This window comes from Trichomycterus rosablanca, chromosome 4 (assembly GCF_030014385.1).
Source record: "Trichomycterus rosablanca isolate fTriRos1 chromosome 4, fTriRos1.hap1, whole genome shotgun sequence".
In the NCBI taxonomy this organism is placed as follows: Eukaryota; Metazoa; Chordata; class Actinopteri; order Siluriformes; family Trichomycteridae; genus Trichomycterus; species Trichomycterus rosablanca.
Window position 1 is genome coordinate 36,072,448 of NC_085991.1, and position 16,839 is coordinate 36,089,286.

At 40.6% G+C, this 16,839-nt stretch overlaps 1 protein-coding gene across 2 annotated transcripts in view; it reads right to left on the bottom strand.

Moving 5' to 3' along the window:
- adam19a (ADAM metallopeptidase domain 19a) overlaps window positions 1–16,839 on the bottom strand; it is a 228,234-nt gene that overhangs the window by 116,179 nt on the left and 95,216 nt on the right. The window lies entirely within an intron of this gene.

Consider the following 16,839-nt stretch of genomic DNA (forward strand, 5'->3'; position numbering starts at 1 on the left):
ACTCACTGTCCACTCTATTAGTCACTCCACCTTGTAGATGTAAAGTCAGAGACGATCGCTCATCTATTGCTGCTGTTTGAGTTGGTCATCTTCTAGACCTTCATCAGTGGTCACAGGACGCTGCCCACAGGGCGCTGTTGGCTGGATGTTTTTAGTTGGTGGACTATTCTCAGTCCAGCAGTGACAGTGAGGAGTTTAAAAACTCCAGCAGCGCTGCTGTGTCTGATCCACTCATACCAGCACAACACACACTAACACACCACCACTATGTCATTGTCACTGCAGTGCTGAGAAGGATCCACCACCTAAATAATACCTGCTCTGTGGTGGTCCTGGGAGACGCCTGACCATTGAAGAACAGGGTGAAAGGGGGCTAACAAAGCATGCAGAGAAACAGATGGACTACAGTCAGTAATTGTAGAACTACAAAGTGCAAAATGGTAAGTGGAGCTGATTAAATGGGCAGTGAATGTAGAAACAAGGAGGTGGTTTTAATGTTATGACTGATCGGTGTACATGTATGTGATGGCAGTCATGTGATTGTGCAACTAAAAAGAAAATATTGAAGAAAATATTACAAAGAATACATACAGTGCTGTGAGATGTATTAGACCCTTTTCTACTTGTATTTTTGCCTGTCTGTTTTTGCATATTTTTCATTTATAACTGCTTGTTTCACCCATAGCAGCAACAACTGCATCCAGACGCTGCCAATAACTAAAAATCAGTCATACACATTGCTGAATAGGAACTTTGGCCCACTATTTTTGTTGAAAAGAGAAAGAAAAAATCTTTCATGGCTTTCTAGCTCAGGGCCAGTTGGTTTTGGATAACTTTGTCCTTGATGATCCGAAACAAACAAGTGCGACAAATATACAAAAATTGAAAGAAATTCAGCAGTGCTTGCTTAGCAGTGTGGACTAATGAGTCATTCAAGCCCCGTGCACACCAATTTACCAGTGTTGGGTTCCTGCTCAAGGCCCTTAGCTGTCTGATGCTTGGATTGTATTTGGTCACCACTGTCACATTTAATAAAAGCTTTGGAATTCCTTATTAATGATTGAGTCTATCTGGTGACTTTCTGTGCTCTTATAAAAAGGGCTTATTTGACTGCATTTATTTAAAAATCATTGAAGTGGTGTCTGTGCTAGTCAGAAAAAAAACCCAATTTGTCTGTAGACTGTGGACCTATTTCTAAACCTTTGTGTGTGTGTGTGTGTGTGTGTGTGTTTGTTTGAATCGCATCCAGGCGAATTGCACTATCCAGATGAATTTCCTCTTAGCATATGGTGACATTTTTTCACTTGTCCACGTTAAGACAATGTTTTACTGGGTGCATTTCAACTCATATAAGCACATATACCCCTTTTCCACCGTCGTGGAACGGTTCCTTGATTTTGAACCTGTTCCACGTGTTCCCACCGAAAAAAAGAGGTTCCAGACAGCAAACTTGCGATCTAATCTGGCACCACAGAATACTTGGTTTTTCAGAGCGAACCGTGACGTCACCTGTGGGCGTGTCACAGTGTAGAGGTTTGGGTGCTTTCACATGAAAAGCACCCAAACCCACGCAGACACTGGGAGGACATGCAAACTCCACACAGAAAGGACCCGGATCGCCCAACCTAGGGATCGTACCCAGGACCTTCTTGCTGTGAGGCGTGCTCACAGGTAATCTACATGCTCCGCCATCATGTTACTACTCTTTACTTTGGTTGTGCAATGCCCACCACTGAAGACGTAGGCTTTGTTCCTGAAAACTGGTGGAAACACACCAAGGTTCGAAGAAACCTGAACAGAGCCGGTTCAAGCAAACACGGTAGCCAATTAAAGTCTGCTGCAGGCACTGCCAATTATGCCCGCTAGATGGTGACCAGCCGACCAGTGGCAATGCCGAGTTTCAAACCCAAAGAGTTCAGAATCACAGCGCTGTGCTAGTGGAATATCCCGCTGAGCCACCTTCACATACTTTCACTACATTTACATCAGATTGTTTTTGTACTGTCAACGAATGAAATAAATATGTGAAATATGTAAAACTGTCTATAGATTTAATCGTTAAACTAAATTACAAACCATTCTGCTTGTGTGAGCTTTGGTTTCAGAGCTGATTTCAGGAAACACTATCAATCTATTTAATCAATACTCCCTTTAGCAAAAAGCTTTCTCAGTAGGCTTTGTCACGACTCATGATAAGTTGAGAGTACTACAGTAAAGTGAGATGAGGATAATGTGAGGGTCTAATCACATTTACCTAATCCCTGATTTCTCAATACACACTCTGTAAACATTATAACAAACAAACCACTGGTGTGGATGTTTCCAGCACTGGTAAATCTGACTAATTCAGGTATGCTGTGTAGTTTGTTTTTGCTTTAACACACAGTAGTGTGAAATCAATAAAAAAACAAAATAATAACAAAATGTATTTAAGGAACCTGCTGCTTTACACCGATCAGCCATAACATTAAAACCACCTCCTTGTTTCTACACTCACTGTCCATTTTATCAGCTCCACTTACCCTATAGAAGCACTTTGTAGTTCTACAATTACTGACTGTAGTCCATCTGTTTCTCTGCATACCTTTTTAGTCTGATTTCAACATGTTCTTCAATGGTCAGGACCACCACAGAGCAGGTATTATTTGGGTGGTGGATCATTCTCAGCACTGCAGTGACAATGACATGGTGGTGGTGTGTTAGTGTGTGTTGTGCTGGTATGAGTGGATCAGACACAGCAGCGCTGCTGGAGTTTTTAAATACCATGTCCACTCACTGTCCACTCTATTAGACACTCCTACCTAGTTGGTCCACCTTGTAGATCAGGGGTGCACAACTTCTTTTTACCAAGGGCCGATTTCAAATAAACACCTAAACCAGAGGGCCACACATTTCATTTTTACAGATCTGTCCACATGAATTTGTAATACAGTTAGGGCTGGGTGATATTGAAAAAAAAAATTCGATTATTTTCAAATGTATTATTGATTCTCGATTGCGATTGCAATTTTTTTTTTGGTTTTGTATAATTCAATTGAAAAATTTAAATTTAAAACAATAACAATATAACAATAATTAACAATAATTTGAACAAAATAGAAATCTTAATTAGCTATATCCTTTATATAAAAAACTCACAAACAACTCACTTTAAATAATGTGCAGCATAAGAAAAGTGCAAAACCACAAACAGTTCTTTACAGGTTTTTCAAAAGGAACTCGAGCCTGTTTACTGTTTCCACCACTGACTGAGTCTTTATCAGTATCTACACTGGGGGACATCAAGTAATCACTCAGCTCAGCTTTGATTTTGTCCTCTTGTGACTGGGGGGTGGATGGAGGGGGCACGTTCCACGTCTAACCATATGAACTACAATTTCCATGAGCCCCTGGACTGTCACGGACTATCACATGTCCCCGGTCAGCCAATCCTGATCGCGCTCACCGTCTCTATACAGAGTTTTGATTCAGTTCAGCTGTGTTCGGTTCCATGAATCTTATTTAAACTCTTCTGTTTTAGTCTCGTTGTGAAGTTTTGTCGATCGTGTTTGTGTCCTTATTTCTAAATCTAACCATTACCGTGTATAATCCTTGTTGTCTTCCGTTTCCTGCCTGTTTGTTTATCCTGTGTTTTTGGACTCTGCAGGGTTTTGTACACTGTTTTTGCCCTTTTGATATGAAACTTTCCCTGATTTATATTCCGCGAGTGTCTGGTCAGTTTCTGCCTCGTGACATGTTGGTATTTTAATTAAAATATAAAGTATGTAAACAATCGCGATTGTCACACACATCATGTGAAAACGTTCATTCGAATTAACAGAATTAATCGTGAAAATCGCCCAGCACTAAATACAGTTACATAAAATCAGGTACTTACAAGAAATGTGTTGGTCAGTGGGAGATATTGCAGCATCTTTCTGACACCAACTGATTAATGTGGTCGCAAGCACAGCAGACATGAGAAAATACCTGTATGTCCATTCAGGGTTAAATTTCATATGCTCGAGATCCACTTTTCTTTTTTTTACTCGTACTTGGTTTGGACAAACACATGGTGCCGCTGAAGTAACTTGTATTTACTTAATTTACTTTTCAGTCGCAATTTCATGGAATTACCCGGTGAATTTAAAGTGACAGCATCATTTATTTAAAAATGCATCAGCACTTCATTTGGCGGGCCGGATCGAGAGTTTTGCCGGGCCGGTTCTGGCCCGCGGGCCGTATGTTGTGCACCCCTGTTGTAGATGTAAAGTCAGAGATGATCACTCATCTATTGCTGCTGTTTGAGTTGGTCATCTTCTAGACCTTCATCAGTGGTCACAGGACGCTGCTCACGGGGTGCTATCGGCTGGATATTTTCGTTGGTGGACTGTTCTCAGTGAGGTGTTTAAAAACTCCATCAGTGCTGCTGTGTCTGATCCACTCATACCAGTACAACACACTAACACACCACCGCCATGTCATGATCGATGTATTTTATAACTATTTGCACCACCTTTAGTGACTAAATGTAAATGTAATAGCAACTAAAGTCTTTTTGTTATTAAATATCAGTCTTGCACATTGCACATTTTACTGAATCGCTTTAAATCAGACAGTGTGAGGTTTACAGACATAAATTGCACAATTCAGGTCTTATCACATCATCGACTCGGGATTTTGACAAGGTCACTCCAATAATGTATTATTGTTACTTGTCAGCCATTCAGACATCTTTGAAATGTATTGCTCTTGACAGCAAAGCACACCCATACTGTCACAATCCAAGTGCCTTGTAAGACCCCTGCTGTCCAAAAAGTTCTAATTTTCTTTAAATTGTTTATAGAGCTTTATCTTTAAATGTTTGTGGACTATCCAGATGCATTTTTTGCAAATGTCAGATGAGGCATTTTATATTGTGAAGTCATTAATAATCACCTTTACTAAAAAGTTCTTTAGTGCTTTAAATGTTGTTTTTGTGGGATATTTTTGTCTCTTCCTGAAAAGCTTGGAATATAATGTATCTTTAATTGACCATTTTACAAACAATGCATACAAAAACACAGTCGATTCACATTATTATGACCATTTTCCACTTTCGATGGCAGCAGTGTGTAGCTCATGGAGGAAGTCATGTTTCATGAGCTGGCTTGGTGGGTATATAAGGTGTGCGATAGGCTGTCTCAACATATATTCCTCATTGCTGTCATGGGTAAAAGTACCATGGGTAAAATTGTCTTCCCTGGGGTGGATGGGATCTTCCAGCGAGACAATGCGACATGTCACATGGCTAGAAATGTCCAGCATTGGTTAGAAGAGCATGACCAAGACTTCCAAGTGCATCTGTGGGACCACCTCGATCGTCGTGTTCGCACCCTTCAGCAGCTGTGGGATGCACTGCAGTCAGCATGGCTCCAGATACCTGTGACAACCTACCAGGACCTTACTGAGTCACTCTCAACCTGTCTAGCTGCTGTCCGTGCTGCACACAGCGGTTACTCTGGATATTAGCTGGTGGTCATAATAATGTGAATCGACTGTGTATATGTTATTAACAAAGCAATTTGACCAAAATGTCATAAAAGTATTTGTTTTACTAAACTATTCTTAAATTCCATTTTTAGATTAGTTTTTGTTCTATTTGATCAGTTAAACAAACAAGTGAAGTGAATAGAAGAACATTTAGGCCTACAACCATACTGCCTAGGTCAGGCCACCCCTCTAAGCTTAGTTACCAGATTGTTACTTGTTAGACTCACTACTAAGTAACTAAGTTGCAGAAGTCAATAACTCAACCATATCCAAGGTGTTACAATTGCAAGTCTGTTAATCACAAGTGCTTTACTGGCACAGAAGTTATTTAAAGTAAAGTGAACTGTGTTAAGAAGCTGTATGTGTTTGACTAGGGCAGCATCTCAGGGGTTCTGTTTTTACTCAATGCATACTTCCGTTTTTTTTTCTTTTTTGTAACATAGTCTAACACACAATTTCTATGCATTTATATTCTCTATATAGCCCAAAGCTTTTGAACAACTTGTCTAATTATTGAGTTTAGATGTTTCAATAACACCCAGTGAGCACAAATCATATGGTTCAATGCACAAAGCAAGCTCCCTAATGACATGGGCTGTGTTCAAAATTGCCTACTACGTACTGTATACGGCATACTGCACACTGCACACTGCACTTCATATATAATCTATACTGCATACTGGTCCCTATAGTAGTATGCAGTATAGTGTTAAGTATGTGTCAAAAGAAAACCATTCTATAGGCCACCCGTATGTGGGTCATTCCTACAATTCTGTGCCTTTTGGGTCCCCAGTACTGATCATTGTATTTATTAAGTAACTTTTTAAACAATATGATTTCTAAACATCTTACTGAAATAATTACCACTTTCAAATACTGTACTTAACACAATGTTTTCTACCACACCCCCCAAATAAAATTACTGTATACATACTGTTTTTACCTCTTAGTTAACCAGAGATTTTCCCATGTCCCAAGTGCTGTACATTCTAATTTAGTGATAGATACATGAGGTTTAATCATGACAATATCTCTTTCAATACTGTTTAAAAGATTTGCTTAGGTCCCTCTAAACCTTGGATTTTTTTTCTTAATGAGTTTAATTTTATTGCTGATTATAAGTTTTTCACACGTCCCTCAAGTTTCTGTCCACCTTGTTATTTCTTACTACTGTCTCTTAAAATAAAGCGCTGTTTTACATACTGACATCATTTCCTGGAGCTCACATGATCTTTTTGGAGGGAAAACAACTGTGGAAGATGAGTGGCTAAGTCCTTATTTTAATGTTGGTTTTTTTCCATATGTTATCCTAAAGGTCTTGTATGGTCAACCATAACAAGTCCACCCTGTTATGGGATATATGAGAAAAAGCAATACGATTTGATCATTTTAAAAATAATTATCCTAAAAAGCAGAGAATTCTTTGTCTGATTTCACTTTTATGCTAGCATGGTTTTGCTCACTCGCTAGCTAATGGCTAATTTTATGTCAGAATGTCCACCCTGTTATGGTTCACCCTGTTACGACCTACTCCGTAACAGGGTGGACGTCACAGTGTATATGAGGTGCATGTGTAATTTAGCTTGACCAATACGAGTTTGGAAAAGTATAACATGTCCTTTTTATAATAAAACATGAAAAACAAATAAAAACAGTGTTTCATTTTCAAAAAGTTTTAAGGTCCAAAAGGCACCCAGTCCCAGGAATGACCCATGTATGTTCTGCCCACTTTTACGAACTTGCTGCATTGCATGATGGGATGCGGTACCCAACAAAGCTCTGGTTACATACTGGAAATTTACTGGAGTTGTACCTTATCTGGGTATCACTTGCTCACTGGAAAAAAAATCATTTTGGTCACATACTATATACTATATACACACTGATGACCCCATCAGTACGTAAATAGGGCAGTTGTAGCCTAGTGTTACTGAACTAGTAATTGAAAGGTCACTGGTTCAAGCCCCACCACTGCCAGGTTGCCACTGTTGGGCCCTTGACCAAGGCCCTTAACCCGCAATTGCTTAGACAGTATACTGTCACAGTACTGTTAGTCACTTTGGATAAAAGCGTCTGCTACATGCCGTAAATGTGAATAGTATGCGGTAAGCAATTTTAAACACAGCCATGTTTTGACAAGTTTGCTTTGTAGGAATTCCAATAGCAGGTGTGGGGCTCTGACCTTAACCCTACTGAGCATTGGTTGAGTGTCAGGCCTATGTGTCCAACGGTGCCTGACCTTACGAATGCTATTTTGACTAAACAGGCACAGAAAGGAAGTCAAAGCGCTGTCCAACAGGCTTACTGTCAGGCATGTATACTAAAAACACTCTTCCTCAGAAGGCTTAGAGGAGTTCACCACCCATATCAGCTCCTTCACCACTTTTACAGGGCCACAGTGGAGAGCATCCTGACCAGCTGCATCACAGTCTGGTACAGCAGCTCTACTGCTGCGGAATGAAAGGCCCCACAAAAAGGTGGTGAAAACTGCCCAATCCATTACTGCAACTGCCCTCCCGCCCATAGAGGACATTTTCAATTTAAAAAAGTCTAAGCAAAGCCAGCAGTATCACCTCAGACCCAGCCACTTCCTGTTCCACCCACTGCCATCTGGGAGGGGATATTAGAAAATTTGAGCCAGAAAGAGCAGATTTAAGAACAGCACCCACCAGATCATGAAGACTGACAGCTTGAACTATATGCACACTGCACTTAATGATATTCTGAGTGTCTGTCTGACTTCATGCATACTTGGACTGAAGGCTTGGCTAACTTGGAACACTACTGTTCAAATTTTACACCCTTTGCACATGTATATAGACTCTTCTATGCACCTGCACACTTCTGTTTCCCTACTTTATTTCTTCTGTATTCCTTGCTGTCTATTGTTCTGGGTTTACATACTGTGTAGATCAGCAGTCCCTAACCTTTATTGCACCACAGACCGGTTTCATATAATATATAATTTTATGGACCGGCAGGGACGGAGGATTTTAAATAAAATTATACTGTTTGACTGAAATAGGTACGTGTGAAACACGTTAAGAGGAACAGATGAAGGTTATTAAAAGAGAATCCGGTTTTTCAGAGTGTAATTGTCAATAAAACAGAAAAAAATTCATTATTTATTCTTTCTGTGTGGCCAGCTAATAACTGACCCGGCCTGGTGGTTTGGGACCACTGGTGTAGATTGTATTTTTATCCTACTAGTTCATGTGCACTTATGATCTTGTCTTTATCTTGATCTTGTGTTTATACACTGGAGAAATAGCTCAGTCATGTTTCATTGTATTGTACCATCAAATATGTATAACAAAATTACCTTAAAATAACATTAAAACCACCTCCTTGTTTCTACACTCACTGTCCATTTTATCAGCTCCACTTACCATATAGAAGCAATTTGTAGTTCTACAATTACTGACTGTAGTCCATCTGGTTCTCTACATACTTTTTTTAGCCGGCTTTCATCCTGTTCTTTAATGGTCAGGACCACCACAGGGTAGGTATTATTTAGGTGGTGGATCATTCTCAGCACTGCAGTGACACTGACATGGTGGTGGTGTGTTTTTGTGTGTTGTGCTAGTATGAGTGGATCAGACACAGCAGCGCTGCTGGAGTTTTTAAATACTGTGTCCACTCACTGTCCACTCTATTAGACACTCCTACCTAGTTGGTCCACCTTGTAGATGTAAAGTCAGAGACGATCGCTCATCTATTGCTGCTGTTTGAGTTGGTCATCTTCTAGACCATCAGTGGTTACAGGACACTGCCCACGGGGCGCTGTTGGCTGGATATTTTTGGTTGGTGGACTATTCTCAGTCCAACAGTGTTAGTGAGGTGTTTAAAAACACCATCTGATCCACTCACACAAGCACCATGTCAGTGTCACTGCAGTACTCTGAATGATCCACCACCCAAGTAATACCTACTCTGTAGTGATGCATTTTTCTAACCCAACCATGTTTACACACCAGTTAACTTCATCATTTTTCTCACTTGGATATGATATAAATCAGTTCTGACTGGAGATCTGCAGCATTGTGCATTGTGATAGTATAAAGCACATGTTTTCTGATTTGATTCATCCCAGTGTTAGGGGTTATGCAAATTCTAAAACAGTTGACGTGTTCATATCTTCAGATGGTATATACCTCTTTATTGACCAGTAAATCCTTGGTAAAAATTAATGAAAGTGCTCCAACCTCTACACACACACACCATCAACCCTATCGTGTGGCTGTCAAGCACCAAGCTGTTGTAATTGCAGTCCTTTGGTTCTGCTTGGCACAGCAAAAGAGGTGATAGATGGCTTTTTTGGCCAGAGCCGTGGGGCATCAGCATGGTGCCCACTCCCTGCCAAAGCCACAAATAAATAGCCATCATATGTGCAGTTGCTAAAGGTTGAAACACAGCCGTGCCCTCAACACCCACACTACACCAGTCATTACCCACTAGTACTGCCTCTGATGGGAAAAAAATTATATATTACAGAATGATCAACAGTAAATGCATGATGGTTACTAGCAACTGTTTGTTTACTGAACAGCTGACTTTTGTATGTGTATGTGTATGTACCTTTGAGTGACACAATTCCAGAGTGAAAATATCCATTTTTAAAGTACATGTATCTGTGAGTAGCCCCTGTGCAGAAACACAGCAGGTTTAAATCCACCATTCCCTTCTATGAAATTGCATTTTGGCTTTCAAGCTTCCCAGCTATATGAAACTGTGACAACAAAATGCTGCCAGAATATCACAGATTTAAATCAAATTGCGCAGAAGTTTGACTAAAAGTCTGAGGCTGACTGAAAAATTGCAGAGAATAAGAATAAAATATATAATATGTAAATCGATCAGCCATAACATTAAAACCACCTACTTGTTTCTACACTCACTGTCCATTTTATCAGCTCCACTTACCATATAGAAGCACTTTGTAGTTCTACAGTTACTGACTGTAGTCCATCTGTTTCTCTGCATGCTTTGTTAGCCCCCTTTCATGCTTCATGTTCTTCAATGGTCAGGACTCTCCCAGGACCACTACAGAGTAGGTATTATTTGGGTGGTGGATCATTCTCAGCACTGCAGTGACACTGACATGGTGGTGGTGTGTTAGTGTGTGTTGTGCTGGTAAGAGTGGATAAACACCTTACTGTCACTGCTGGACTGAGAATAGTCCACCAACCAAAAATATCCAGCCAACAGCACCCCGTGGGAAGCGTCCTGTGACCACTGATGAAGGTCTAGAAGATGACCAACTCAAACAGCAGCAATAGATGAGCGATCGTCTCTGACTTTACATCTACAAGGTGAACCAACTAGGTAGGAGTGTCTAATAGAGTAGACAGTGAGTGGACACTGTATTTAAAAACTCCAGCAGCACTGCTGTGTCTGATCCACTCATATCAGCACAACACACACTAACACACCACCACCATGTCAGTCACTGTAGTGCTGAGAATCCTCCACCACCTAAATAATACCTGCTCTGTGGGGTCCTGACCATTGAAGAACAGGGTGAAAGCAGGTAAAACAGTATGTAGAGAAACAGATGGACTACAGTCAGTAATTGTAGAACTACAAAGTGCTCCTATATGGTGAGTGAGTGTAAAAACAAGAGGGTGGTTTTAATGTTATGGCTGATCAGTGTATATATACCATACCTGTCAAGTCTCCCGTTTTGGCCGGGAAACTACCGTATTTTACCCCTCTTTCCCGCCGTCCTCCCGTATTAGTATTTTCCCGTAAATTTCCCGTATTATATTATAATTTTAAAAAACATTCCTGTGCCTCTCCAAACTGAAATGTCACTAACCTCGCGAGAACTGCCACCCAGGCTGCTGCAAGTGGCAGTTCTCGCGAGGTTAGTGCGGACAGCGGGAACAAACCTGGAACAGGAAGAGATGGATGGATGCAAGGAGAGAGAGGGCATTCCTGCCAAAAAAGTGTTAAAGGATGCAAAGTCTGCAACAACTCTGTATAATAAGTCAGTGAATGCCAGAGAACCACATGAGTGAACATGAGATACTAAAAATGTGTAATGAAAATAAAATGTGTTTCATATGTGTATATATGCTGAAAATATGTAAAATAAATAAATGTGCTTCAATTCCCTTTTGTGTTTTCATTTAGGCTGTATTATAAGAATTACATATGTAGGAATGTCCACAGCATTTCAGTGTCAACAAAGGTAGGCCTATCAGATTCTGATCATCTAATTGTAGTTTGTAAGTGGTTCACAGGTGGTTATTTTAGATTTCTTGTAAACCTGTCTTAAAATGTAAGGGATACTGAACCTCGGTTGGGCTGGTGAGACGGCTCGAAGCGCGCGGCGGAAAGTTTCCCTTATTTTTAAATCCAAAACTTGACAGGTATGATATATACACCTCAGAATATAATTTGCGTTCAGCAAAGCAAATGCAGAATAATGGTCCATTGTCAGTCTAGACTCATTGCCAGCTACCACTGTGATTTCTGCAGGGGGATGTGCACATAAAAGTCTGTAAGTTCATAAAAAACTGGAGTTTGGTGACATTTTAAAGCAAAGAGAACAGGGTACTATTTTTATGACCTCATTACAGGAGTAGTTATCATAATTTGCGATGAATTTCACATTTTCCTGTCATTTATCTACTCCACAAGAATCAAACCATTAAATTTTAGAATCCAAATGTGTTTTTACAAAACATAACAGCAGCTGGCGTATGCAGCACAGATAGAACATGGAGTTCTAGTTTATCTTACATCCAAAATGAGAGTGGGCACTGGCACTGTAGGTGGACCTTAGGGCACCAACTTGCACTTAGCTTCCTCATTTAAGAAAAAAAAATCATTAAATAATTTACTGACTTTTTTCATCCAATTGTTCATCTGTTTATCCATCTATTCTGAAAAAATTGCAATCTTAAGAGTCTGTCCTGAAAACACTGGTTACAAGACAATTATACACCCTGAGAGGGAGTTCAGTCCACCAGATAGCATCACATACTTTCTTACTCATTTACATTAAAGCAGATTTACAGTTGCCAGGGCGGCACGGTGACTCAGTGGGTAGCACTGTCACCTCACAGAAAGAAGGTCCTGGGTTCAATCCCCAGGGACGGTTGTGGCCTAGTGGTTAAGGTACCGGACTAGTAATCCAAAGGTTGCTGGTTCAAGCCCCAACACTGCCAGGTTGCCACTGTTGGGCCTCTGAGCAAGGCCCTTAACCCTCAATTGCTTAGACAATATACTGTCACAGTACTGTAAGTCGCTTTGGATAAAAGTGTCTGCTAAATGCTGAAAATGTAAATGTGGGGCGGTCCGGTACCTTTCTGTGTGTACCTTTTCTTCTGGGAGCCCCGGTTTCCTCCCACAGTCCAAAGACATGCAAGTGAGGTGAATTGGATATACTAAATTGTCCATGACTGTGTTTTGACGTTACAACTTGTGAGCTGATGAATCTTGTGTAACGAGTAACTACCGTTTCTGTCATGAATGTAACCAAAGTGTGTAAACATGACGGTAAAATCTCAATAAAACAAACAAACAAACATACAGTTGCCAATTCAGTGGCTTAAGTGTTGGGAGGAAACCGAAGTACCCAGAGCCTTGAGGAGAACAAGTGAAACTGTAGTAAGAGGTAGGGCTGGAACCTTAGTCAATAGAGCTTTTTCTAACATTCAAGCGTGTTGATGTGTTGATCTATGCATTTTATCTGCCCTGCATTGCCTAAAATCCATTCAACACCCCTTCAGTTAGCCCTGGCTTAGTGTGAAGAGAACCGCTGATGGCTTGTGGGTAAACATCTATGTGCTTTTCAAACACAACGAGAGAAAAGAAAAGAACAATAACAAGCTCTTCACTACTGAAACCATTAAAGCATCAAATTGTGAAGAGCACGGTATCTGCTTTCAGATTTCAGAACATTTGTTTTCCCATGGTGGTAACACTGGTTTAAGTCCAGCTTCCTCCCTGCCCATTCCAAACTTAGCCTTTGAAGAGAAGCAGTTATCTGTTCCAGCACACAGTACATATAATTCTACACTAACGTTGAATTAATGATATAGGGGTTGGACAAATTAATGGCAAGACCATATAAAAAGGAGCATCTCTAAAGTGATAAAACCTTAATTACAAACATAGCAGCAGAGGTGATTTCTAATGATTGGTCAAAATTAAGAACTCTTAGCACTTGTTTCCTGGGGTTGCTTTTTTTTTGGTTTATATTTTATTTATGCATTTTCTCCCTTAGAGCGTCCAATTGTCCAGTTGCATCATGCTTCCTCTCCACCAATGCCGATCCCTGCTCTGATTGAGTAGAACGAAGCTAACCCACGCCTCCAACATGTGGGCAGCATGCCGTATGCATCTTACCACCTACACTTTTGACGAGTGCAGTGCAGCTCAGCGTTGTGTACAGAGAGACACACCCTGACAGCAGGCGCCATCAGTCAGCCAGCAGAGGTCGTAATTGCACCAGTCATGAGAGACAGACCCCATCCGGCTTAGTCCCGCCAATATCTGAACAACAGGCCAATCGTTGTTCATGTGGCCGCTCAGCCTTAGCCGGGAGACAGAGCTGAGATTCGATACGATGTATTCGAGATCCCAACTGAATAGGCTGAATACATCAGAATTTAGGGAAAACGTCAAGTTTAAGGATACAAATTTCTCCACAAAGGCGTCGAGTTTCAAAATTTCAAGTTTGGGGGACGTCAAGTAACAAGGTACCACCGTAGTTGCTAAACACCTCAAAAGTACAAACAAAGTAAGAAAAACTTATTTAGAAAGCACTGTAAAGCAACTTTGTTTTGACCAAAGTGCTATACATATACAACATAAGACATATAAAGATAAAAAGGAGATGAAAGCAAAAGTCAGTTTATACTGGTGTGTTTTAACCCCGACTTGAGAATTAAGATAGAAGGTAAATAGTTGAAAGACTGTTCCACAGTCTCTGAGCAAAAACCACAAATGCATGATCACCTTTTAGATGAGCCAGCAAATTCTGTTAGGATGACCTAGAGATCACTGTGTGGCTGGATGTGATGTGAGGAAACTGCTAATATAGGAGTGAGCTAAGCTGTTCAGTGCTTTAAAAACAAATAACAGCACTTTAAACTGTATCCTGAACTGAACTTGTACTCAGTAAAGAGAATGGGGACTGGTAATATGGTCTCTTAGTGACGGTGAAGTAACCTAGCTGCAGCATTCTGGATTAACTGTAAACATTGCATTAGAGTGGTTAATCCCAATGCATAAAGAGTTACAGTATTTAATTCTAGAATCAGTACATGAATTACTTTCTCTAGGTCAGAAAAGGAAATAATAAATGCTTGAGCTTTGCAGCTAAAGCTGGAGGAAACTGCATCTTACCACAAAGTTAACTTCTGTATCACATCTGAGGTCTGAGCATAGCAATGAAAGCAGTCAGCATAAGTTGTCATCATAGCAATGAAAGCTGACATTATGCTTTTTAATAATTTGCCCTAATGAAAGAATCCAAAGTGAAAAGAAGACAGGCCCTAGTATGGACCCTTGTGGAACACCACAAGTCATGGCAGCAAAAAAGAAGATAAAGTTGCAAATGTTAACTAAAAATGTTTTGTGCTTAAATGTTTTGTGGGGACGGTGGTAGCCGAGTGGGTAGAGCTTTGGGCTGACACTGCGGTTTGACCCCAGCTTCCAAAAAACAAGCTGGGATATGCGAAGAAAGAATTTCATTGTACTGCACACCTGTATATGTATATAAGACAAATAAAGGTGTTCTATTTTTTTTTTATTTTTTATCTCTATTCTAGTCATGTCTAATTACCCTGATTGTGTCCTCTATACTGATTCGACCCTTTTTGCCGCTGACTGAGGACGCCACTCAACTGACTTGCGCCCCCTCCGGCTCGCAATCAGTACAGCCTGCATTTTTCACCTGCACGAGCCGAGTTCATACACCGAGAGACACTGCGCACGGAGGGTCACACCCCCCTCAATGTTATTCCTCAGCCCTGTGCAGACACCGTCAGTCAACCAGCAGGGGTAGCAGTCGCACCAGTTATGAGGACCTATGCTCCGACTCTACCCCTAACCCTGAACAACAGCCAAACGTTGTTCATACTGCCGCCCAACCCAGTCGGAAAGGCAGAGCTGAGTTTTGATACGATGTATCTAGAAACCCAACTCTGGTGCGCTAGCGTACTTTACCGCTGCGCCACCTGAGCGGCCTGGTGTTCTATTTTATTAAGGTAGGATCCAAACCACCTCAGTTTCACTTACTGTAACCCAGCCCATTTTCTAAGGTTGTCAATAAGTATGTTATGGTCGACCATATCAAAATACAGTGAAACCGCGATTTAACGGACCTCTATTTAACGGATTTCGGATTTTATGGACAAAATCTGGAAAACCGAACCCAGTCCATTTGTTTAAAATTCCCGCGAGAAGCGTACCAAGACCAGTAGTTCAGTAATTGTCTGCTAGATATCCCATGTCTGTTTACATGAGTGATAGGCTTTATTTTGTTGGGAGGCTCACTTTGTTCTCAGCTTTTTCTCTGTTTTTTGCTTCATTTTTGAAAGTTCTAGTGCTTAGTTATGCACCAGAACTGCTCCAGTAGCCACCAGCAGTGATCCAGACTCACGACAAAAAAAAAAAAACATCTTCTCCACCAGGCAAGGTAAATGAAATTTCTCCCCAGTAGTGCAGTACATCAATTGTAATATTTATTTACAGGTTTTACATTACATATTTACATATCTATTTAAGTTGTTCATTTTACTGTTTATCATGTGTGCATGTTTAGAACTTGTGGACCTTAGTGCTGTGTTCTCGTATATTTTCACACCCCCTGGAAAAAAAAACCTTGCTGTTTTGGATAATCGTTTTTTACAGACTAGTGCGCCCCCCTTTTAGTCCGTTAAATCGAGGTTCCAATGTAATAGGTAGACTTGGTCAACTTTAGGAGGGCAGATTCAGTGTTGTGTATAGCCTTAAAACGAGACTGAAATGTCTCTAAATCACTATCATTACTTAAAAATGGTACAAGCTGAGAGTAAACAACCTTTTCCAGTCTTGCGAGAAATGGCAAATTGGAAATCGGTCGATAGTTACTGATAATCGGTGCATCAAGGTCATACTTTTTAAGCAGATGTGTAACTACCACGTTAAAAAAAATGGCAAGATCAGAATGCCAGGTTCAGATCCTTAACCCCACTAGGAGGCCTCTTTGTTTTCTCTTTCTACACCACAGGTATAGCATTAAACCTCCCTGGGCCAGAAAGACAGATGTCGGGAGTGAAAGCGACTCTGCCCTTCTGTATACCAGTCCCAGAAGGCCACAACAGAAGTATG